This window comes from Anabrus simplex, chromosome 1 (assembly GCF_040414725.1).
Source record: "Anabrus simplex isolate iqAnaSimp1 chromosome 1, ASM4041472v1, whole genome shotgun sequence".
NCBI lineage: Eukaryota > Metazoa > Arthropoda > Insecta > Orthoptera > Tettigoniidae > Anabrus > Anabrus simplex.
In genome coordinates, this window is record NC_090265.1 from 266,958,644 (window position 1) to 266,982,330 (window position 23,687).

Sequence of the window (23,687 nt, forward strand, 5' to 3'; positions counted from 1 at the left end):
GACACAGTTAGGTCTTAAAGCAATGATGGGATAGGGAAGGCCTATGAGTGTGAAGGAAGTGGCCTTGGCCTTAATTAAGGTATAGCCCCTGTATTTGCCTGGTGTGAAATGAGAATCCACGGAATAACATCTTCAAGGCTACTGACAGTGGGGTTCGAATCCACTATCTCCCGGATGCAAGCTCACAGCTGCGCGCCCCTAACCCCACGGCCAACTCGCCCAGTTATACGAGTGTAACGGTCTGCCTAGATATTGGCGGGAAGTAGCTGGGGAGGTAGGTAACTTTCTTCTTTAGCATGCCATTCCTCTGTTCCATAAATTTTCCGATACTACCGGTACGTAACACACTGGTTCATCATAGCATTTGAGCTATTCAATCCCTACTCTGAGGCACTGATTGGAATGAGAAGTGTACATATGTAACAGAATAATGGCAGAGAAGTGTTCACGGCTGTCTGCGACCTGGTCATTCCAGCTTTGGAACTTTGGACTGTTAGATCGGCACCGTAATACTGTTCGTTAAAAGTGAGAAAATGTGCAGTTTTTCATTTGATCGAGTATTTTATATGATAACATTGCTTTTAATCGCTACATTCCTACTGACGTTTTTGTAATGACCTATGTTGACATCAGTTAGGAAAATCACAAAGTCAATCTTTCTGAGAATCCTGTAGTGAAGCACGGGTACATCAGCTAGTTAAAAATAAATGCAATAGAAGGGAAGGTTGCAAAAGTAGGATTATCAGGCAATACCACATAGTTGGTAAGAGAGGCATGGAGGAGTTTCTAAGTAGTAATTATAATCGGTGGAAAATTGTCAATAAAAATGTAAACATCTATGAGATTAAAGCAAGTGTTGAGAAGTGTGAAAAAATGTACATACCTTTAAAGGTGGTAAGAAACGTTAAAAACCCACTATATTATAACAGAAAAATAAAAAGGCTAAGGAGGAGGTGCAGGTTAGAGAGAAATGAAGAGTAAGGAATGCTTGTGGCGGTAAGGAGAGGTTGAAGAAACTTACTAGGAAATTGAAAGGTATGTTTAGGTACTTCAAGACAGAAACAGGTTTCAGGCAGGACATTCCAGGGATCATTAATGAAGAAGGGGAATCTATACAGTAGTAGCTGATGTTCCTGTGCTTCGTTATGGAATTCTACCCTACATACATAATTCTAAGTTAAGTAGTGTACACGTTCTGAGTAAAATTGTATTAAATTGTATAGTTCTTAACATTACCACAGTGAGGCTCAACTTGTAGGATTCCAACAAGATATAGCAGATATTTTAGATTTAGGAGGTCAAATGGACTATACTGTTATTGACCTATCCAAGGGTAAATCACAGAGACTGCTCATGAAAAGAGGAGCTATTGGAAGACAAATTAAGTCAATGGGTGGTTAAATTTTTAGAAAAAAGAACTCAAAGAATTAGAGCAGGTGAAGTAATATCTGATGCTGTAATGATTAAGGGGGAGTCCCGCAAGGCAGTATTATTGGACCTTTATGTTATGTACCGTCAGACGGGGTGATTTTGGACGGTTTTGAGGTTATTTTCGTCTTAACTCACTAAGGGAATCTTAAATTGTATTATCATCCTAATAATGAGGAATATATCCAATTAATGCAATACCCTACAAACGAAAAATATATGCCAACACACGTTTTCCTGAGAAAACAAAGAGTGTCCGAATTCACTCCGTACTTCAAGGTGATTTCGGACGCACATGCTCTCCGAAGTTTCAAAGCGTATTAGGTGATTTCGGACATAAATAGTCATTTATTTCAATTCATCATTTTTTTGCTTTAGTGTTGTGATATTTAAAGTGTTCTGAGGGTGTCCAAAGTATGACTAGCTGGTTAAAATCATAGTAATGATAAATGTAATGTGTTACTGATCGATCTTTATTTTCTGACTAGCAAATGTACCCGTGCTTCGCTACGGTATTCTATATTGTATTCAAAATATTGAAGTAAATACTGTACATGCAGTAAATAACATTGTTTTAAAATTACATCTCTCTTAGTGTTATCCGAGAAACAGCATGGGGAGGTCCCCATACATTGTTTCCAATGTAAAGTGTTTGTTACGGATTTGTGATATAATGGCAGGCTCAATTGCCTACTGCCATTCACAATCGAGTTGGGAAGTTTACATTATAATTGCAGGCCCCATTGCTTACTGCGCGGTCACAATCGATTTGGGGATTTTTCGTTACTATGCTTGCTAGAGGCTTTACGTTGCACCGACACAGATAGGTCTTATGGCGACGATGGGATAGGAAAGGCCTAGGAGTTGGAAGGAAGCGGCCGTGGCCTTAATTAAGGTACAGCCCCAGCATTTGCCTGGTGTGAAAATGGGAAACCACGGAAAACCATCTTCAGGGCTGCCGATAGTGGGATTCGAACCTACTATCTCCTGGATGCAAGCTCACAGCCGCGCGCCTCTACGCGCACGGCCAACTCGCCCGGTTTTCGTTACTATGGCAGCCCCCATTTCCTACTTCCAGAGACAGATAAGAGCTGAGGAGTTTTTATTATAATGGCAGGCAACTACCCTACTATCAGTCGAAATTGAGTTGTGCAGTTATCATAATGTCAGGCCCCTTTTCCTACTGCCAGCCAGCTTACTGCCAGTCACACCAAGTTGGTGAGTTTCCATCAAAATAGCAGGCCTCTATGCCTAATGCCAATCACATTTTAGATGAGTACATTTGTTTATAATGGTGGGCACCCTTGCCTACTGCCAAACACAATCGGGTAGGGCAGTTTTAAACAAAACTGCATGCTCCCTTGCCTTCTGCAAGTCAAATCGAGAAGTGAACTATTCATTACAATGGTAGGCCTTCCTTACTAATGCCAGTTACACAGGAGTTGGAGAAGGACCCCGTTCCTACTGCCAGTCAAAGTCGGTGTGGGGAGCACTGATTACAATAGCAGACACAACCTTTCTCAATCGCTACAAATCAACATCAGTGAATGTATATAGATCAACAAACAAAAGTATATGCGTGTTTACAATATTGCTGATCTTCATTTACACATTAACTGCTGCTAAACGTACGTCATACTGACAAAGGATTGTACCATAAGACGCTGGATTTAGTGGCCTAAATGGCTGGTCCTATAATATCTCATCTATTTTTGGGTCAGATTAAGTCAGAAATGTTGAACAGGGTTAAGTTTTTGTAAGATTATCTCACGCTCCACTACTTTTCGGATAATTATGTGACAGCTACATACATAACATCGGGATCACGTATGGCTACTGGGTGGGCCAATTTTCGTGAAGAGTTTGATGATTCTATATTTCCTATAAGTGATTGAAAGTATGAATTATGCACGTGAAAAGTCCAAATTTACTTAACATCGTTTAATAGAGAAAAATCAAACGTAAAAGGGATACAGATATGACAAAAAGTCATAAGACCTAGGTTGTAGATCATTCCAAATTGAACGGAGATTGTGCAATCCGTTATGTGATAGGACTTCCCGAAGGTCTGCACCATCATGAAAATTGCCTCCATATTTTGATATTCTTCGGGGATAAAAAGTGAATAATTTAAAGATCTTTGAAGTTTTCCGCCCGTTACAGGCTAAAACTTATAATTTTGCCAAATTTCAATTTTCTTCATCTGGCAGATTATGCCGCAATATGGATTGTAGGCGAGGAGGGTAGAAATTAGGCCTTTCAGGAAACTAAACCAAAAAATATGCAGGTGGTCATTATTACCCCTTAAATAGGTAGCTGTGCGAAAATTTTGCCAAAATAGTCAATGTACAGGCACACAGTCATTACAATTTTATTTATATAGATAGATAAGGAATCTGCTCCACGTAACAACACCTTTTGGGCTATGTCTGCTGAACTTAACCTGCAAAACTGACCATTCATGATATCTCCCTTATTAATCCTCCTGACGAAAAAATGCACATGAAAATGAAGTTTTAGAGATTGAATTCCATCATGTTTGATCGATTTCCTGTCAGGTTGGTCTTGTAATGTACATATTGTGGAAGAGTAAAAAAATCATCATTTCAGTTCCCTATAAACCGCCAGTCCATTCCGGGAACATGAAATGTTATTGACCTTTAAAACCTACCTTTAGACAGGTGGATGCTAAATATAAAGTTTGGTTCGAAAATTTTCAGTAGTTTTCAAGTTGTAAGAAATACACTTTACACGCACCCGCTCGAGTTAAGTCCGATGGGACTTGTACCGAAAAACGGTCCGTTAATGATATCCCCCTTACAGACCCTGTGTGTCCTATACGACACATAAAATTAGCAATGTTCTGAAGGCTAGGGAACCGGTGTGGCACGTGCGACACATCCAATTTAGTTCTCGTGGCAAACTGTAGAGTGCAGTTAATGACCGAAAGTAGTTTTGAGCCCAAATAGCGGGAACTGCGTGACTGGGAAGTCATTGTTTGAGATCGTGTGCTCAGAAATTGAACTGAAAATGGCGCGTTCTGCATGTAAGTGATTTTGACTGTTTTTATTTGCATGTATCTGATTTGTTTCAATTGAGTTATAATTGCAACACATTAAAGAGTCTGTTGATATAGTATAATTTACAATTTTGTGAATTATCTTGACTGTACGAAGTGTTTTGAAAGCGTGTGTCGCATACGACACACTGGAACTAAACCTTAATTCTAATACTGATTTGGTTTAGAATTTTCTTACGACCGTTAAAGAAATTAGAGTACCAGTGTTGTTCCGATACACTAATTTCTCGACAATTAGAGCAAAATAGTAATAAATAGTGACAACAGATTTGAATTAATAGGTATAGGTAGTTAAAAAAGTTTGTCTTCTTGCGAGACTGAGACATTTTTGTAAGCAGTGTGACTTTGGCATAATTCAAATACATTCTGGCATTTAATTTTTAACGGTCTCTTGCATTACAGTGTCCGCGGAGGAAATTATATCAGAACTTGAAATTGATGGCAACTGCTCTGATCTCGAGGGTGTGGACTCGGAAAGTGATGACATTTTAACACCCGATGAAGTCATTTACGAAGATGTTCTTTCCGACAGTCCCGAGGATCCTACTGAAGAATTAGAAATTCCAGTGAATCATCGTATTCCACCATGGAGACATACCGATATATTTGAACCTCTTCCACCTGCTCCAGCTTTACATGAGGTCCCACGTGATTTTGAGGAGTTGCAACCCTTTCAATATTTTTCGAAATATGTGTCGGAGAGTATTTACAGCGTTGTATCTCGATGTACAAATGTGATGTCTCTATCGCGTTTGGGAAAATCTCTCAATACAACTGCCGAAGAAATCAAAAGGTTTTTTGGCATTTCAATGACTATGTCATACTTGGGATACCCAAGGCTGAAGATGTACTGGGCGGGTTCCACTAAAGTAGAACACATAGCTTCAAAGATGTCCCGAAATCGTTTCTTTGCCATCAGACAGAATTTGAAAGTTGTAGTTGATGATGATGTACCAACTGAACGCCGCAATGATAAGTTCTGGAAGGTGAGGCCTTTATTAGAGTCAGTTCGTGATGGGTGCTTGAAAAATGCGAGGTCGATGCAGGTGTGTATTGATGAACAGATGGTGCCATTCTGGGGTCATGCTGCAATGCGACAGTACATCAGGGGAAAGCCTGAACCGTGTGGATTGAAAAATTTTGTATGTTGTGCTCCTGATGGTCTACCACTAGATTTCTTCATGTACGAGGGGAAAGGAGACACAATTGTAAATGGGTATGATGACCTGGACATTGGGGGGAAAGTTGTGATGAGGCTGTCACAAACTTTACCACCAGGGACGGTAGTATACATGGACAGATATTTTACGTCTGAAACCTTGTTGGATTACCTACATTCTGATGCTTCATGCCAAGGAACGGGAACAATACAACTTTCTCGTATTCCTCGTGAAGTAAGACTGAGAAGTGATGCAGAAATGAAGAGGGAAGGCAGGGGCTCGGTTGACCAAGTTGTTCGTGGCGATGGGCAAGTGTGCATAGTAAAATGGTTTGATAATAAGCCAGTTACTCTTGCCTCGTCCATAGAAGGCACAAATCCAGTTGGGGAATGCCGCCGTTGGTGCAAAAAAGACAAAATCTACAAGAAAGTGAAGCGGCCTCTCATTGTTGAGAATTACAACAAATTTATGGGAGGAGTGGATTTCCTCGACAGAGTGCTGTCATACTATAGGCAAAATGCAAAAACCAGAAAATGGACTGTACGGCTCATTCTACACTTCTTTGATTTTGCTTGTGCAGCAGGATGGATAGAGTACCGAGGGGATTGCAAGGTACTGAAGAAAGTAAAGAAAGACACCATGGACTACCTGGACTTCAAAATCGAAGTAGCCGAATGGCTCATGAATTCAGAACCAAACAGGGGAGAAGAAGAATCAGAAGAAAATGAAACACCAGAAGACACAGCCTGCCAGGTGAAAAAAAGAAAGTCTTCATCACCACATCCAAGCACTGCTAAGAGGACGTCTGGTGCACTTCACATGCCAGAAATGGTGGATGATGGCAAAACACACAGATGCAGAATGCCAGGCTGCAAAAGTGTGCGAGCTCGAGTTTTCTGCACAGTATGTGGAGTACATCTGTGTCTTGTTTCTGGGCGAAACTGTTTCAAAGGGTACCACCGGAGGAAGTGAGCAACAGCAGCAGTTGCCAATGACAGGGGACACTTTCATCATCACAGTTTCAGGTCCAGTATCCTAAACTGTTCTCAGAACATAGACAAAGATTGTTAGCTTGCAGTAGTGAACATACAACAGTGTTTTGTGTGGTAGATTTTGCAAATTTGTGCCAAGAACCCAGTAATTCATTCAAGACTATGAAGTGCCTTTTAGTAAGTTAGAGTACCAATGTGTCACATACGACACATGCAGTTTTTCAAAAATGTTTTTCAAAAATTCATAGTTTTTATTGTATCTGTGATATGTGATGCCCAATTAGCAATATATCTGATTTTTATTTCAAAAATAGCATTACTTTATACCTTGGGTCTGTAGAGGTAATCCTCGTATTGAAATGATGTACATGAGAAAAAAGGTTTAGAAATTAATTTCCATTAAGGCAGGTAGATTTCCAATTAAGTTTGGTTGTGTATATTTTGTGAGAGTGCAAAATCATGGTTTTGGTTTCGTATAAACCCCCAGTCAGTTCAGGGATTTAGAAACAACATTTGCCCTAAATCCTACCCAAGGACAGGTTGATTCTAAATATGAAGTTTGGTGGAAATATATCCAGTAGATTCTAGCACTCATGTACATATGGAGTAATTAAGGAAGAAAATAATATAGTTAAGAAAGTTGAAATTAATAGAAAATGGATTATAACATAGGACAGCCGGATAACGACAAATACGTAAATGCCAAGTGAATGTATTGGAAAATCAAATGCCCCTCAATAAATTATGCTGGTGTGAGTTAGGGATATAAGAAAGCGGTAACAGAGGAGAAATTTAGGCGCATTCTTAGGTAAACAGATAAGAAGATGACTAATAGTGTTATTACTTAATCTATTCAAGGACGGTTATAACCTCAAACGAAATTCCACCAATATCCCGCAGATAGGCAGCTAACGAATGAAGGGACCGATTATCTCCCGGTATAAGGAGATCCCCTATACCAAGTGCCAACAGTCTCTTTGAGAGTGGATGAGCAGGTATGGGTAAGGGCACTCTATTGTCCTGGGGACAAGAAATTGTTCCCAAAGGCAGAGGAACCAGTTTGGTCAACGGCATTAGGATGCAGAAGGCAACGGGAAACCACTGCATTAAAGATCCTGAGAGATATTCCAATAAATCCACATGGCATGGCTGCAACGTCCAGATCGGAGCTGGCCGTGTGGATCGTCTACCTCCGTTTGGAGACGGCAGCTTAAGAAGAAGAAGGCCGATTGACGCCTCTCTTGCCTTCTACCCAAGGAACAGCCAAGAATTTAAAAGCATGATGAGGAAAATGGCAATAAGCTACTTCCCTGCTGGCAAGCAGTCAGACATGTTGCCATGGTAACCTGTAGGTTCGTTGTCGGTCTGTCGGTCACTCAATGCAGAGCATGATACCCGCAGAAAATAGTAAATTTCTCCGTCATGTGAAGAGTAAGGTAAATTATGAACATAACTGAAGTTGTTTATAATGCAGAGACATTTCACTACGGTCCACAGAGTTTAGAGAAAATCAATAGTATAAGAGAAAATGGAGGAAAACCGTTCTCGTTTTCCTATAAACCCCCTGTCTATTCAAAGATTTTAAAATGACATGCATATCGAAACCTTCCCAGGGATGAGTATACTCCAAATATGAAGGTTGGTTGAGATCTATCCAGCCGTTTCGACATGATGGTGGAACAGACAAACAGACACGAAAAGTAAAAACCACCAATTCGGTCTTGAGTTGATCTAAAACGGATAAATATCTGAAAAATTGGCAAAACAAAAGAAATTACAGACAGCGGACCCCCTACAACTTTATTTATATAGACAAGGTAAATATAAAGTTTTCCGGTATAAATTGAAATATTAATAGTTATAAACTGCACAGAGATCCTACTGAAAAATCTTAATAATTTTTCTTATAAACGATACAAATCTCAGTGCAAACAAAAAAATGTCGATACAGTGAACATGTAGCCTATAAATCTAAAATATGTTTTCTTTGAAAATAAACATTCCTCTCTTCTCAACTTGGACTGGAAGTATTTTCGAAATTTGTTCTATAGCTATTGTATCCACATCAGGGATGTTTATATATGGGATGATTTTATATGGGCGCAAGTATTTGACATCTACATCCCTTGAACGAATACTTCAGGCCAGGCCAAAATACTGCCTGTATACTCTTTGTTCCACAACTTGTATATATAATCTGCAACAAGAAAAGCCTCTTCTTGCAACACCTGAACGTCATTACAAACATTCATTGTGTGAGTCATCGCATTCATTTTCACTGCTGCTGCCAGCACCATCACTTGTTTCTGCATTGCTTTCATCTCGGCGGAAGTCACAGCCAAAAATAGACTTCCCAGAAAGAACGTTTTATTCGCGGCGGCGGCAGGAAGTAGCAGGTTGAGTTTGAGCATGGCCGGAAGGTGACGAGCTTCCCTGAGCATTTCCTTATTCCTCATTTACCATTGGTTGTCTTCCTATTTTTTGGATGTACTTTCCACACTTTATTTTGTAGGGTGGAACAAGACATAGCATACAAATCAAATGCTTACCTATAAGACAACTTGCCACTTTTAATATCACGTACTGCGTTTTCTAATAATTTTGGTTCATAATTACACCTCGAAGCAGCTTCTTTCTGCCTCTAATAATTTCTAGGCATTGTCCAAAATCACCCAGACTTTCAATTTTCAGTAAAATGTGCGTAAACACTATTTTTTACTAAATTACACCAAAATTCCACAGGAATTGTTTATAAACACTTCAGTCAGTTGATCTCACTAAGAACCATAATTATAATGCATTCCTTCCGGTAGCGACAGTCAAAAGTATCCACTTAATGATAATGCATGAACTTTCAACAATGCCAGTACACACGAGAAATTTTTCAAAGTATGAAGTTGACTCGTAATAAAAAAGCGCAGAACGCAGGAAACATAACCTGAAGGTCAAACTAAAATGCGTGCAGAAGTGCAAACTACCGGCGGCTTGTTGCTATGCAACAAACTATGGCAAATCTACCATCATCATCATCATCATCGGTTTGCCCTTCCAGTGAGCCGGGTAGGGTGTTTCAAAACGAGCATCTTCCAAAGTTGCCTATTCAAAAACATTTCATTGTCCAAGACAGATTCCCAATTCCATCCTCTTCTCTCCATGTCTTCCCTCAGTCTGTCCATCCATCTCCTTCTTGGCCTTCCAGCTGGTCTTCTACCTGTTATATCTTTTCCAAATAACCACATGGTAACCTTGTGTTATTCATTCGTTTAACATGCCCAAATCATTTAAGTTCAGATGACCTAAGTCTTTCCTCTATCGATTCATTTAGACCTAGGTTAGATTAGATCTCATCATTTTTCACATGATGAACTCGGGTCTTTTGGAGGGCAGTTCTAAGAAATTTCATTTCACAGGCTTGAATCCTACTACAATCCTTTGATGTTAGTGTGCAGGTTTCCAGAGAATATGTAGGGATGGGAATGAAATATGACTTGTACAGGGTCATTTTTGTTCTTTTTGGGACCTTCTCATCTCATAGTAGGTGTCTAACGATACTGTAAAAGTTAGAGCCTTCGGTTACTCTGTTTGTTATTTCTATTTCAGCTCTGTTATTACTAGCCATTACGCTTCCTAAAGAACTGAATCGGTGTACTACTTCAACTTGGTGGTCCTGTATTTATATGTTGCATTCTGTATTATACCTGCCGATTTTCAATGCTACGGTTTTTGATGGGTTCAATTTCATTCCATAATCATCAAACTTCTTACACCATGCATTCAGATTATTTTACACTCCCTCCTCTGTTTCATACCATATTGCCACATCATCTGCAAACACCAGAGCCTGAAGATCTTTATTACCTTTTCTTTTTAGTTCCTTTAAAATGGTATCCATAACTGCTATGAATAGAAGAGGTGATAAGGCACTTCCCTGTTGTACTCCTTTGGTTGTATTGAACCATTCAGAGTGACCATCTCGAATTTTGACACAGCTTTTACAATTAGTATATAGCATTTGGATCTTCCTAATAAGGTACTCCGGTACACCAAGTTTTCTAAGACTTTTCCAAATAGTTGATCTAGGAACATTATCATATGCCTTTTCAAGGTCCATAAACACAATAATTAAGTCTTTTCCTCTTTACCAGTGTTTCTCTGCCAACATCCTCAAAGCAAATATCAGATCTGTTGTGCTTCATCCAGTCCTAAAGCCATGTTGTTCCTCTTCTAAGATAGGCTCTACTATATCCCTTACTCTGGCTTCAATGATCTTCTCGATAATTTTAAGGCCGTGTGATAAGAGGGTAATGCCTCTGTAATTTTCACTTTTCCTTCTACTCCCTTTCTTAAAAATAAAAACCATCACCCTTTTTGTACAATCTTCAGGTATTTCGTTATCCTTCCATATTGTTCTGAGAACTCTATACAGCCACTGTATTCCTGGCAGACCAGCAGCTTTAATCACGTCAGCTGTAATTTCATCAGATCCTGCTGACTTACCACTCCTCATCCTATGGAGAACTTGCTCTACTTCTAAAATCAAATCAAATCTCAGTGGCAAATGGTACACTAAAATACATTATTGTCAAACACTAAATATTAAATTAACAAGAGAAGAACATTTTCCTATAATACAATATTATACAATTTACGCTAACAATTTTTTCTATGAAACACACAGCTCATCCTTAATAAATTTATATTGTTTACAAAATCCTACTTATAACATCTCCTGTACTACTTACAAATATAGTCAACTGATATACAGTATGTGGAATTACTTCAAATGATACTATACAACTGGTATAAGATTATAATTTACATTGCATTTACTTTTTTTAACCCATAACGACCTGCTGCGTCTTAACCAGAGCCCCTTTTGCCACCTCTTTTCAGAGTTCCTGAAGGGCTACCGTAGCAGTCCCAGGGCCCTCAAAGTCTCCCACTGTACTTCACCCCTACAGGTAGTCCCCTAATTTGGCTTAGTCCAGGGGATGGAATTAATTTATTCGCACACATTTTTTATTTACATTAACCTGCACTGGTCGAATGCCCTCTAACATTTTCTCTGTTGCTGTTTATTGTCTTCTTGAATAACTGTACAGATTTTGGAAAAGGATCAAACACTACCCCTGGTAAACTGTTCCACTCCTTCACACCCTTCCTAATGAATGAAAATTTACCCCAATCGCTTCTGCTAAAATTCCTTCTAATTTTATATTTGTGGTCAGTCTTGCCGATATAATTATTTTCCAACTGAAGCCTCGCACGGGTATCTCCCCATGCTTCTTCTCCTGTATAGGCTCTATATAATCCTATAAGTCTAGTTTTCTCCCTTCTCTTACTTAAAGTTTCCCACCCAAGTTCCTTTAACGTTTCTGATACACTACTCTTTCTCCTGAAATCCCCTGTTACAAATCTTGCTGCTTTCCTCTGCACACTATCTATTTCTTTTTTAGGTATTCTTGGTGAGGATCCCAAACACTGTTTGCATATTCCAATAATGGATGAACCATACTTAAGTAACTTTTCTCTTATAATTCTTTGTTGCATCCTTTAAGTAGCCTCATTATGACATGTAACGATCTGTATGCTTTCCCAACAATGTCATTCACATGAACCTTCCAGTGCAAATTACTTTCAAATCTCACACCTAAGTATTTGCACTTGCCATCTTTTGGGATAACTACCTCATCCAAAGTATATTCAAATTCAGTTTTAAAACTCCTGTTTGTAAATGTTGTAACAGTTGATTTGCCTCAATATTATTCTCTTCAACCCATTGTTGGATACTCTCAAGGTCCCTTTGTAATTCTGAACAATCCTCAATGTTATTTATTTCCCTATAAAAAATTATGTCATCTGCATACAATCTGATTTTTGATGTTATATTATTCCCTAAATCATTTACGTATATTAAGAAAAGTAACGGACCGATTACACTACCCTGTGCAATTCCTTTCCAAACTTTCTCTTCCTGCGATACATTATTTCCTACTTTGACTTTCTGAACCCTTGAATTTAGAAATGTTTTTATCCTATGTGGAACCCTTACGTCCAATCCTATTCCCTCCAATTTCTTTAATAATATTCCATGTTCCACTGTATCAAAGGCTTTGGAAAGATCTATGGCTATGCAATCTAATTTGGCCTCCTGAATCCAACTGATCTGATATGTCCTGCTGAAATCCCACCGTTGTGCCTCACAAGAAAATTTCTTTCTAAATCCATACTGGGTCCTCATGAACCAATTTTTATCATCACATAACATATCCCTCTGATGTACTTTGATATTAAACTCTCCAGTATTTTACAAACTATACTGGTCAGGCTGATTGGTCAGTAGTTCTCTGGTTTCCTTTTATCACCTTTCCTTTATAAATTGGAATCATTATAGATTCCTTCCATTCCTTTGGTATTACACTATTATTTATGACATAGTCAAAGAGAAATTTTAAATAAGACACGTATGTACCAAACCATTGTCTTTAACACCTCCCCAGTAATTTGATCACTTCCTGCTGCTTTTCCTTGCTGAAGCAGTTGGATTTCTCTGAAAATATCTTCATTTGTGAATGAGAAGCTTCTTGTTTCCCTATGAGTCTCTCCCTCTCTATCTTCTGTATCGGTTTCCAACTCCTGACAATCATCTACTGAATCTCTGAATTCCCTACTAAATAGGTGTGCTTTCTCAGTATCTGTTAAATAGTGTTTACCCCCTTCTCCCACCATTGTAGGAATTTGGATTCCTTTTCCTTTTTGATTCCTGATATATGAATACAGCTTTTTCCATTTCCCTTTGTGGTCATCACCCTCTTGAAGTATGCCATTCATATAATTCTCTTTTGCTTCCTTTTTCACTCTATTCAGTTCCCTCATTAGCTGTTTTCTAGTTTCTCTACTCTCCCTACCCTCTTTGATTTTCCTGTTTACTATTCTACATTTGCTTTTTAATCTTATTTCCCTTGTATAATAAACAGGGTCTGAGGTCATTTTACCCTTCTTAACAGGTACAAATCTCTTCTCTCCTTCCCAAATGATTCCTTTAAATTTAGCCCAAAGTGTATCCACATTACTCCCTTCACTTATCCAACAACTGAATTGAGATTTAAGGTAAGTCCCAAATTCATCAACTTTAGTTTTTCTGTATAATTTCTTGCCTTGTGTGACCCTCTTATTAAGCCTTTTTGGTATCAGTCCTACATCCATTATTACAGCCTTATTGTCACCTATTCCTTCAATTACCTCAGTTTTATCAACAATTTTCCATGGTTTAACCAAGAATACATCTAGTAAGTTATTGAGATGAGTCAGTTCTTGTATTACTTGTGTAAATCCTCCCTCCCAAATTAACTTATTTGCCAGTTACTGTTCATGGACTTCATTTGCAGCTCCATTCCATTCAACTTCAGGCAAGTTTACATCTCCCCCAATTATGACCATATCATTATTATTGCTTTTAGGCTTAGGTTTGTTACCTCTATTCAAATTGCTCTTGCCACAGCTCACACAGGTCCAAGTATCTTCATTTTTAGCAAACACCAGCACTACATATACACTCAAAATGGTACCAAATTAAACACTTCTGTCTATGTAATTGGGATATCTTCCTCTACTGTTTTCTGTCCTACATCCTAAACAGAGATCTCTTTAGGGCCATTTAGGAGCTTGTCAAAATACTGCCCCATTGTATCCGTGATATCTTTCATATTGCAAACTATATTCCCATCTGCTGTCTCCAGAGCTGTAATTGCTTCTTTATCTGATCTCTTACTTTTTACTATTCCATATATCATTTTTATATTCCCTTTACTGTTTTCTTCCAGTTTAATTGTAAATTCTTTTCAACTTTTCTCTTTTTCTTCCCGTACAATTCTCTTGACTTCCAACTTTCTGTATCTATATTCCTTTGCCATCTCTTCCAATTTATTGTTGTCTATTTGGTCGCTGTTGATTCTTCTGTCAGACTTAGCAACATCAAGAACTTTTTTGGCTTTATTCCTTTTCATTATGGTTTCTTTCACTTTATCATTCCACCAAGATGTTCTTTTGTCTCTCACTCTTCTGCTTGTTCTTCCACATATTTTATATGCACTACCAACCAGACTTGCCTTAAAATCATTCCATTCTTCATTACCTTTCTTTATGTCTGTTATTGGTATTTTAGCTCTGATTTCCTCTTGAAACTGCTGTTTGACTTCCACATCTTTCAGTTTCCAGTCTTTAATTCGTGGTTTTTTTTCCTTCTTATTTACTTTAATAATAGGTTTGGTGACTTTTAGGTCTGCAATGAGGAGTCTATGGTCACTATCAAGGCTCTCACTAGGTATCACTTTTACATCATGCACCTTTTCTCCACTTGACCTATCTGTGATGATAAGGTCTATCACTGATCTATATTGACCATCCCAGCTGTATCTTGTTATCTTGTGGCTATCCCATTTCTGAAACCACGAGTTCTGCACCAGAAGTTGGTTTCATGTACATAGATCAAGTAGAAGTTCACCCTCTTCATTTCTATTACCAAATCCATATGGACCAATAATGCCTTCATAACCTGACCTATCAGTTCCTACCTGGGCATTAAAATCTCCAATTATCATTATGTTCTCTTCATCAAGGAAGCTTGCTTTTTGGTCATTGCTACAACACTGCTGGAGAGCATAAACTTAGATTACAATTTGTGTTTCTCCATTTAGGCATATTTTAGCTTTGATTAATCTCTCATTGATGAAGGAGACATCTGTTACACTACCAAAGTCTTTATGGAGTATAAAACCAACTCCATTCCTCACCACAGCAGGATTACAACTCCAGTATAATTTATATCCGTCCTCTAACATTCTTGTGTTGCAACCTTTCCATTTGGTATCACTTAGCCCTAGGATGTGAATATGTCTACGGTTCATTAAATCCGTGATTTCATTGCATTTTCCTGTTAGAGTCATAACGTTTAAGGTTCAAATCCGAAGCTTGTTTCTATGATCGGTTCTTCTCGTGCATCTTAAATGAACATCGGACATGGCGTCGTCATGAGTTCCAAGAGTACTTGAAGTATTGTTGACATTCAGAATATGTTTCTTGCCGAGGCTCGTTTTCGTTTTGACAGTAACTGCATTGTACTCCTGTACTGACTTGCTACCATACTGTCCGAAACCACCTCTGTGTGGAAATTCTAAGTTCCCATGTATCCGAAATCGCCCCGTTTAATGGTATATAAATGACTAGCAATTACCCGCGGCTTCGCTCGCGTGGATTTCGTAATTTGATCAAAGTATTCGTTCCTCGGCACTGTACTAAGACATTATTTGAAAATTCCTAAAGTATAAAAACTCACCTAAAATTGATTTTCATTTACCCTCGAAATTCTTTGTAAACCATGTTTGCGGTATTACCTTTTGGAGCTAAGACGACCATGCGACATAGAGCTGTACATGTGAGAACAGTCTTCTCTCAAGTCGAAAAACCAAATACGTGTTCCTTTATTTTTAAAGGAGATTCCAAATACCAATTTTTACATCTGTAATATCGTCAGTTTTTATAAGTATCCTCATAAAAAATCATTCAACTAATTTTCACTTCTTTTCACCCCCTGTTAAGTGCCTTCTCCGAAAACAAAAAAGTAGATGTTCCTGTATTTTTAAAGGACTTTCCAAATAGCAAGTTCCTTGTCTCTAACATGTTAAGTTTTTGACATATAATGTAGATATACCGTTACTCATTTTAAAAATTCACCAGCTTTTCCAATTCTTTTCAGCCCCTTAACTGAATTTTCCAAAAACAAAAAATACGTGTTTCATTATTTTTTAAGGAGATTCCAAATACCAGTTTTCATGTCTGTACGTCTGTCACACCTTCAGTTTTAGAGATAAATGTATACTCATAGTTCTTCTTCTTCTTCTTCTTCTTCTTCTTCTTCTTCTTCTTCTTTCCACCCCTCTCCTGCCTTAAGTGAACTTTCGGATGACAAAAAATATGTGTTTCTTTATTTTGAAAGGAAATTCAAAATACCAACTTTCACGTCTGTTTTTAAGATAATGTATCCTCATAAACATATTTTAACCCCTCATTTACTCATTTTCCACCCCACACCCCTTACATCAAATTTCCAAAAAGAAAAAAAAAAAGAAATGTGTGTTTCTTCATTTTAAAGGAGATTCCAAATACTAATTTTAACATCTGTAACATATTCAGTTTTTGAGATATAAATATACTCATAAAAAGAATTCAACTCTTTTTTCACCCCAGCCTGTTAAGTTGATTCCCCACCTCTCCCGTCCAAAAATGTGTGTCTTGGTTTTTAAAGGAGATTCCAAACACAAATTTTCACATGTGTAATCTTCAAGTTTTTGAGACATAAGTTTCTCCATAAAAAGTATTTTTTTCACTTCCTTTCACCCTCACCCCTTAAGTGAATTTTCCAAAAACAAAAAACAAAAACAACTTGTTTATTTATAAAAGAGCTTTCAAATGCCAATTATCACTATTGTAACATCATCAGTTTTGATATATACGTATCCTCATAAAAAGGAATTAAACTCCATTTTCAAAAGAGCTTCGAAACACCAATTATCACGACTGTAACATCTTTAGTTTTTGAGATATATGTATCCTCGTAAACGGAATTCATCTCCGTTTTTATCCCCCCCTACCCCCACCCCCACCCCAACAAAGTTGATTCCCCCACCAAATGCGTGTTTCTTTATTTTTAAAGCAGATTCCAAATATGTTTCACGTTTGTAACATCTTTAGAATTTTTGATATATTTATACATTCTCATACAAATAATTCAACTGATTTTTCAATTCTTTCACCCCCTCCACCGTTAAGGGTTTTTCCTGAAAACCAAAGAATACGTGTTTCCTTATTTTTATAGGAGATTCCAAATACCAATTTTCACGTCTGCAACATGTTATATTTTTTAGATATACTGTAGATATGCTAATTTTAAAAATTCACCCCTTTTCAGTTCTCCTTAAATGGATTTTCCAAAAACAAAATTTTTTTTAAAATGTTTCTTTACTTTTACAGGAAATTCTAAATATCAGTTTTAAAATCTGTATTATATTACATGTCTGAGACAATTAGCAGATATAATTTTTTTTAAATTCACCCCGTTTGTCACTCCTGTTCACCCCTATTTTTCGTATTATCCAAAACACAAAAATACGTGTTTATTTTCAAAGGAGATTCCAAATTTCAATTTTCATGTCTGTAACATCTTCAGTTTTTGAGATATGAGTCTCCTCAGAAAAGGTGCTAAACCCATTTTCCCCCTTTTTCCACCCCCATTAATTAGATTTTCCAAAAACAAAAAGTACGTGTTTCTTTATTTTCAAAGGAGATCCCAAATACCAATTTTCAGGTCTGTAATATCTTCTGTTTCCGAGATATAAGTATCCTCATTAAAGGCATTCAACCCCTTTTTTGTCCCTTTTCACCCCTCCTATTGGGATTTTCCAAAAACATTAAAATATGTGTATTTTTAATGAAGATTCTAAATACCAAATTTTACATCTGTAAACTTTCAAAGTTTTGAGATATAGATACACTCATTTTAAAATTTCACCCCCCTTTTCACCCCCTTAGGGACGGTATATCCAAAAATCCTGTCTTAGCGAGCACCTACATCTTAATATGAATGGATCCCCAAAATTTCATTTCTTTATGTCCAATAGTTTTGGCTCGGCGATGATGAATCAGTCAGTCAGTCAGAACAAGTTATTTTATATATATATATATAGATGAGAGTAAAGAACTGGTATTATTATTTCCTTTCCCCAGTCTTCTGGCACATGTTTCTGTTTCCACATGCACTTTAACAATCTGTATAACCACTGTAGACTAAAAGGTCCACCACCCTTTTTTCATTTCCACACTAATTTCATCCATCCCTGGGGTGCCTTCCCCATTTTCATTTAATGGACTGCTAATTCCAACTCTAACATTGTTATATCATTGTCTACTGTTGAGTTATCACAGCATATTACTACCATCTCTGAGAAAACCTAAATAAGAGAGTTGACAGGAATAAACTAAGATTGGTTTGGATATGTAAAGAGAATGCCAAGAAGATGGAGATAAAGTTAGATGGAGAGTGAGAGGGAGACCTAGAACAAGGTAGATCAATTCAATAAGGAGGAGTGCAAGAAGAAGGAACCTGGAATGGGACAAAATTACAGAAGAAAAATGGTGAAAGAAGAAAGGAAGGTGGAGAACCAAACCCAAACGTGCAACAGCCTTGACATTCACAGATCTAACGAAAGTATACAATAGTGTTCCCAAGAAAAAGGTTTAGGAAACTATGGTTGAAAAGAGACAGTTTCAAATACCTAGGGAGTGAATGAATGCAAAATACAAGGCTGGCCATTGAGATTAGCAAGCAATTGCTGCTCAACCCAAAGGCCTGCAGATCTTGAGGTGTTGTGTGGTCAGCATGATGAATCCTCTCGGCTGTTATTCTTGGCTTTCTAGACTCGGGCTGCTATTTCATTGACAGATAGCTCCTCAACTGTAATCATGTAGGCAGAGTGGACCATGAACCACCCCTCAGAACCAGGTAAAAATCCATGACCTGGCTGGGAATTGAACCAGGAGCCTCCAGGTAAGAGGCAGGCACGCTACCTCTACACCGCGGGGCCGGCGAGGAATGTGGAGAAGTGCCATAAAGGCTCTGACATGGCAGGAGCTGGATAAAGGGAAAGGAGGAGGATGATAAGTAAAGAACTGCAATCACAATTATGGCCTTTTGCAGATGATGTTATACTGTATGGAGTAGTAAATAAGTTACAGGACTGTGTTGATGCAAGTGTGATAAACAAATATAACTTGAAAACAATATTCTTTCACCCATAGGTAAATAATGCAAGTGTCGAGCTTGAATTATATTATTATTATTATTATTATTATTATTATTATTATTATTATTATTATTATTACTACTACTTGTAATGTATGGCTATGAAGTGTTACATCCAGTTAGTATTTGTATTATTATTATGATACAATTGCGTTGTTTGTCAGGTTATGTCATGAAACATGTGTTGTACATAAATATTTATATGATGTGTAATCCACTACAAAATTGTGAAACACCCTGTAACTTTCAGAATGGCACTAGATGATGGTAGAATATTCTGTACATTATAATCCTGTTGTTGGGCACTCTAGAATTTATGATGAAAAAAATGAAATGGTGTATGGCTTTTAGTGCCGGGAGTGTCTGAGGACATGTTCGGCTCGCCAGGTGCAGGTCTTTTGATTTGACGCCAGTAGGGTTACCGTGGGTGTTATTCTACCGCTCCCACCCACAACAGGGACAGAGAGAGAGAATACAGGAGTACTGGGTGCAGATCAAAGCCCGTAAGTAGCTTGCCATTGCTTTCTCCACTAACACACACAAACATAAAAAAGCAAACTACTCTAGTGAACTTCTTACTAACATGGTCAACAATGACTAGTTCCATCCCACTCTTCTATCACCATTGCTGACAAGCACTATTGTCTCACTACATGACGATTTGGTTCCTGCCTTAAGTGCTATCGTCTCGTAGAGAGACGATTCGTAAAATCGATATAACAACTCATAAAATTGGTATAACAATTGATTTTACAAATATTCTCCCTGCAAATGAAATTCTCTATCTGGTGGGCAGTGCAAGTTGGTCTTTGGTTGGGGAAGGAAAGCAGTGAGTGGCGATCTTGTCAGCTGTGAACTGGTCTTTGTTTATGTCTGCTCAAACTGTCCAGTTGCTTTGAGCGTTTGTTGTTTGCTAGCCAATTTGTGATAATTGTGTGCCTGATTTACTCTATTTTCATTGATTTATTTTAATTTAGTGATTATTATAATATAAACAAGAGTGAACTAAGTGGTTCAAGTGCAAGTACAGAAGCACTGGAGGAGCTTGAGAGTGATGAAAGTGAAGACAACATTGGTACTGTAGAAAATTTTCCTGATGATTTATCATCAGATGACTTTTCTTCTGGAAGCAGGGAAGAATATAACCCTAATTTAGATACCCATGACTACAGTGGTACGTCAAGTAGTGATGTAGACAATCCAAACGTGCTAATCCTACCAGGCACATCTAGACCTAACGACCCACCACAACAGACTCTCTCTGAGTCCTTTTACCTGTGAATTCTTTTTTATTATTCATTGAAGTTTCTATTATTATATATCAATGTGCTTGTAATGACATTTAGCACATTTTGTATATCTTGGAATTTAATTTCAGATAATTCAGTGCTTGTGCCCAACCTCAAAAATTGGAATATCTTTTGATTTTTTTAAAAATATGACTAATCATCCATTATACTTTTACTGGATACTTATAAGTAAACCCATCCTACTATTATCTTATTTTCTAATTCTTCCTGAACAAATTGAAATATAATATGCCTATGTAATTAAAAATTTGTATTTACTGTATTATAAATTTTTAAAAATGTATCTGCCACTGCCTTAAGAATGCTCAGCACGTAAGAGTGAAACGATCAGCACTTGGAGGTTAACAGTTACATAAGTTAAAAATCTCAAAACTTTATATTCAGTTTTACTGCAGAAACTACATCAATTACCCACAAAAACTTCTTTCAGGTCATTAACTTTGTTCAGCTAAGTTTGTAGAAAAATACGCTATGGTACTGGTACTAAATAACGTCACCCCAAGCAAAAATTGGTCACAAATAGTAGTTCTCTAATAAAATACAACAGTCATCAAGACAGAGGCACTGTATTGCTCATAATGCCTGGTACTGTGTAAGAAAATGGAAAAAGAGAAGAAAATGAAAAATTCTAAGGAAGATCCTAGGACCAGTTACGGGAAAATACGGTACCTGATGAAAGAGGAAAACTGAGGATCTATACAGGCTTGTAGAGAAGATTAGACACAATGCACAAGAGAAGATTGAAATTTTATGGAATTTTATGAGAATGAGTGAGAGTAGGCTGACAAAAAGAATTTTCAACATCACCAAAGTAAAGACAACCACAAAATGGGTTCAGCAGAGAAGAAAGGATATGGAAATAGCTGGGATCCGTACAAATGAGATCTGGAATCAATGTATCAAACTAAGGTCGATAAATTCAAAGGGCTCCAGAAACTCTATAACAAGGCCAAGACTACCTGGTCAGAAGAAAGGAAGAGGAACATCAGTGAAAGGATGAAAAATTTTAAGGAGAGAAAAGACAAAATAGTAAATCAGTTTCCCAAGGTCCAAAATAAACCAAAATCAGTAAAAGAAGAAAATAAAGCACATCCTATAAAACAGCTCCCAACATGATGGGAAAATCTGTTATTTTAATTTTCCCCTGTTATTTGGACACCGGTATATGTAGCCTACTCGACCTCCAAAGGTTATGTTGTACTCGAGAATATGGTTTTGAATGCACATATAGACTCTCAAAAGTTCTCGAATGCATTATATTCAATTCTGCTTGTCACAAATCACAAGCCACAAATTGGAAGAAAAATCATCAAAACTACAGAAATTTAGGTTTATTCGTGAATGGGCTGTGAAGTGCGTCAAGACACTGCACAAGCCAGTACAGGTGGAAAATGTTTCAAACTTTTTAGATGTTAGGCTGTGCATTTAAAACAACAGCGGTTTTTATAAGGACATTTTAACATAAAAACATATTTGAAAAGGAGGTTCAACCTATTCAATACTTAAAAGAAAGAAATGCAGTAATCACATTCCTATTTAAATGGGACCGGTTTCGACCTTATCAAGGTCATCATCAGCCGTAAAAACATGTACAATGTTTATGAATATTGGAGGTCAGTTTCACACTCTGATAGGCACAAAGACACGACACCATATTCTGTCATGCACAAAGTCACAACACTATCAACTAATATACGAAGATCAAAAATAACTTGAAGTCGCAGACGAATAGATTTGTAGTAGAAAGCCGCCAGCTCCTGGTGATCAGCGCGGCTTTCTACTACAAATCTATTCGTCTGCGACTTCAAGTTATTTTTGATCTTCGTATATTAGTTGATAGTGTTGTGACTTTGTGCATGACAGAATATGGTGTCGTGTCTTTGTGCCTATCAGAGTGTGAAACTGACCTCCAATATTCATAAACATTGTACATATTTTTACGGCTGATGATGACCTTGACTAAGGTCGAAACCGGTCCCATTTAAATAGGAATGTGATTACTGCATTTCTTTCTTTTAAGTATTGAATAGGTTGAACCTCCTTTTCAGATATTTAATTTTTAACATCAATAATTTCAATACGGAACAATGAAACTTTTATCTTTAAATAAAAACATAAACATAAAAATTCCCATCTTATATTCGGGCAAATACAGTAATATCCCAAAACCTCCCATGGCTTTATGAAATATAAAGTGCAGCATCTATTCATGAGATCAGTATCTTATATAATACCTGAGGCTGCTAGATGATTGAGTGCATCATTGAAAACTGCAGCAACTGTGAAAGTTTCACCTTAGGTAACACATCATAATAAGTAAATGTGCAGAGAAACTATATTTTGTAAGAGTTTGTCCAACTTATCAGAACTTATCAGAAGCAAGCCATGATGAACCACAGCAGTAAGAAAACAATATCACAAGTGATGAAACACGTATTACAATACTACATTCGTGTTAGGAAGGAGCAAGTTTGAGTCTGAAAGCCCAGTGACTAATGCCTTGAAGAGAAGTGCCAAAAACCTACTTAGTCGAAACTGAAAAGCGATGGCTTCAGATATCACAAAAAGAGAACCTACTCGGCAATACAATCGTAAATAAGTCTGTCAAAATGAATATAACATGAGTATTTTACTAGTATGAACATTTAACGGACCTCGTTCCATCTTCAATTAGAGCTCGTGTAATGTGCTCTGTCTCCTTCCAACTACTGTGGCCACTCTGCTTTATGACTTCTGCGCTTTACCTAAATAATACCAGGTGAATGTGATGTGAAGATGGTCCCTTATATCGACTGGTTTTCTGGTACTTGATTTAATTACTGCAGTGACAGGATATTAACACGAAGATCCATAGGCATGACA

General features: G+C 37.5%; 1 protein-coding gene across 3 annotated transcripts in view; it reads right to left on the minus strand.

The window, feature by feature from the left end:
* Nucleotides 1-23,687, minus strand: part of Nedd4 (E3 ubiquitin-protein ligase Nedd4) — a 592,743-nt gene that overhangs the window by 109,985 nt on the left and 459,071 nt on the right. The gene's annotated exons all lie outside the window — the stretch shown is intronic.